Genomic DNA, 3712 nt, shown 5'->3' with positions numbered 1-3712 from the left:
TTTTTTGAAATTAACGATAAGCATTCATCTGATTTTCTTGAAGATTCACCAAATTCACTGTAAGGCCCCGTTCCCGGTAACCCTACTTTGGTGTTGGATTTACTCATAAACACAGTTCTAAAATCAGAGTAAATTAAAACTTCACGGAATAATTAAAAACTTCAAACATCACATTACAAAACATTCATTCTTGTCTTAACATACAAATTGTCTTTTCATAATTAATTAATTAAAACAGTCATAACACTTCATCATGGATGCCAGTCTCTTCAGTCCATGCCCTGTGTCCCTCCTTAAGCCAGCTGCCTCAACCTATTTGCCTGCGTGCATACTAAAAGTCAGCTACGCTGAGTGAGTTCTAGTTAATCATTTAACATACAATACATTCATACCTTTACTCATACGCATCCGAAGATACGTATTCATACCTTATTTACTCTTACTTCTTTCATACAACTTTATATATATGCACACGCGCTTACACTTTCTTTCATAAGGCCTTGTAATTTACCACAGGCTATTCTATCTCTACCATCACTTATATTTTTAGGGTCTGGTCCCTTCTGTCTCAGATATTATTAGGGTCTGGTCCCTTCTGTCTCAGATATTATCAGGGTCTGGTCCCTTCTGTCTCAGATATTATTTGGGTCTGGTCCCTTTGTCTCCAATAACCATACCTGTCACATCACTCGATCATACATTCATTTTCATTCATGCATACTTTACATATCTTCTGGTCATGTATATACATATATGTACATATTCATTCGTATAAACATTCCATAATAACATTTAATACTTAGTCATACATGTAACATACACATATCATACACTTACCATTAAAGTTAAGTGTATTAACAACTATCACAAAGGAGTATGCACATAGCCCCAAAAACATAACGGATAAAGGGGCTAGAAATTTACCTGAAGTTGGTTTCTCTCGCCGTTAATAGTAATGCCCTTCTTTAGCTGTGCACGGCTAACTATATAACGCATTACGAGTGTCAAATATCCATTACTACTACTTCTTATATCTAAGTCATGACACCCTCAACTAACGGGGGTCCTGGGGCAGCGCCCCTTGTAGCGGGGTCTAGGGGCGGCAGCCCTTAGCAGGGTCCAAGGGGCAGCGCCCCTGGCTGGGGTTGAGCTGGAAGAATTTCATTAACAAAAATGTATCAGAAAATGAATTTTATAAAATTTCGCATTGAAGAATTTCGCTTCGCATGGAATTTCGCTTCGTGTGAAACTGTTTCGCTTTGCATGGCTGAGCGAAGCGAAATGACTGTTTCGCTCTCACGGCTGAGCAAAGCGAAATGCCTGTTTCGCTTCTCATGGCTGAGCGAAGTGAAATGCCTTCCTTTCTTCGCTTTTTTTCCACTTTAAAGCCATTTTACTTCGTGGCTCCTCCTCAGGACCTGATTTTTACTCTTTCTCAACTTTCGACACATTCTGACCCCATGCACCTGGTCCTGAACCCATATCTCTCATAGTCCAACGCCACCTTTTCATCTTAAAGTTCACCCAAGAGGTTATAGCTTACCAAGTTTATATTTTTCTTACATTTTACAACCCGATCTATCATTATATCTGTTTGCATGACGATTCTAACCATAAAACTTAACCATTTAAACCGAAACCTACCTTTTGCTTCGGGTTCGAGTTCAGATCTGGACAAAACGTAGATCTGGACGTGATTCTTGTTGCTTGACGATGTTAAACACGAGATTCCACCCTTCTTTGGCTTGGATTTTAAATCCGAGTGCTAGAGAGAGTATGTGTGTGTTTGTGTGTTTGGATGAGAAAAGAAAAGAAAGGAAGAAGTAGTTGGGTATACATAGAGGGGGTTTCATGGGTCCCACCACCCATTCCCAATTCCTACTCCCAATATTATCCAAATACTTAACACACGACTAACTTAACGACATACAGTTAATAACAAACTTTCTATTACGTATTACTTAACAAAAGTTAGATGTTACATTCACCAGTTGAAATATTTGATGCTATAGTAACAGATTGTAAAAATTTGGATGAATAAGTTGCATTGGGCATTGCGATCTATTAAACGACATGAATGAATATGATGGTCTCTGCACTGTTCCACCAGATACAGTAGGACTCGTTGCAGCCAGAGTCTGTTGACGAGAAAACATAGACATTAAAGCTTGAACAGATTGTAACACAAATCTTGGAATTGAAGGAAATCTGGGATCTGAAGGCGTAACAAATGTAACCACCATAGTACTTGTAGAAGTAATTACAACCGGATTTGAAAGAGTAGAAACCACTGGAATAGACATAGTAGTTACAGGAGTAGACACCTCAATTCTTTGGACTTACTGCTATGGCTCCTAAATAAATACACCAGATCCCCGTCTGGTCCTTTTTTGTTTAGGATTCTCAGCTGCAATAGCCTTACCCTTTGCTTTATGTTTCCGTGCTGCAGCACCATCATCACTACCTGGACCATCATGTCCACCATTATCATACCACCACTTCCAACACCCTAACTTTCACCACCATCATGTTCTGAATATGAATTATTATGAATCCAACGATCATTAGGTGGAGCTTGGTATAATTCACTAGCCAGAGGTCCAATCGACCTCTTATAATTCAGCCTAGTGTGTTTAGTCTGACCCGATACACTTGAATTCTTCGCATTGTATATTCATTCATGTGCTCGAGAGGAATATTATCAGCATCACTCTCAGGGTCTTTAACCAAATCCGGCTTTAAATGATTGATGATCATTTGTAGAAAACGCAAATACACCAAGAACTTGTGCATCTTCGTGGTGCAGTTTTCTTTAAGATGATAAAATGCCATCTCAGAAAAGTTGAAAGGCTTGTTGAGCACCAACGTGAAAAATCCTGATTGTAGCATGATTCTACATTGATCAAAACCTACTCTACGACCTCCCAAGCAATGGATCAACACATGTATCAAATACTTGTATTGGTCTTAAAGGTATGCTTTGTTGTACTAAGACTTGATGAGATCACCGTTATAGTTTACCGTCATGAACAAACCCTTGATTAGTCCTTGCCAAACTGTGACATTCGTCAATTTCCGATTCGGATTTGTATTTGTAAACCCGACCCGTTGGGTCGTTTCAATGTATTTTTTTTCTATGATTAATAAAGTGTTCCCGGCTTTTATTGTTCAATATTCATTGTGAAGGTTGTTATTCGATTGTTTCTAAATTCCCGAGTCTTAATGTTAATCGAGCCGTGCGGGTTAAACGCGTAAATTATTCAAAACCGAAAACTATATAATTTAATTATAAAGTTTAGGGTTAAAGTGAAAACTTTAAATACTTACATTAACTTAAAAGATTTTAAATTACATTTAAAATGATTATGAAACTTCAGGGTCCAAAGTGTAAATAGTATTTAAATTATATTATTATATTAATAAAACAAAATACCCAACCCTATCCCCCCCGTAACCCATCATTTTTCCGGCCACACCCCCGACCGCCGGAATCCGGCGCCGGAGGTAGCCGAAACCCCGTTTAACGCGTTTTTAACCCAAATTAAATATATAAAAATGATTTACCGTCAATACTAAAGAATAACCAACAAGTTAATTGCGTTATTCGCCGTAAATAAACCCGTAATCGTCGCCGGAAAATCCGTAAAATCAAATCAAAGCATTAACGCGTAGACGCACCACCCCTTAGTATAAATAGATACCCAATCCTTCA

Source organism: Bidens hawaiensis, unplaced genomic scaffold, assembly GCF_021521415.1.
Source record: "Bidens hawaiensis isolate Kalapana, Puna unplaced genomic scaffold, B.hawaiensis_p1.1 tig00004444_1, whole genome shotgun sequence".
Taxonomy (NCBI): Eukaryota; Viridiplantae; Streptophyta; class Magnoliopsida; order Asterales; family Asteraceae; genus Bidens; species Bidens hawaiensis.
This window is presented reverse-complemented; position numbering follows the sequence as displayed.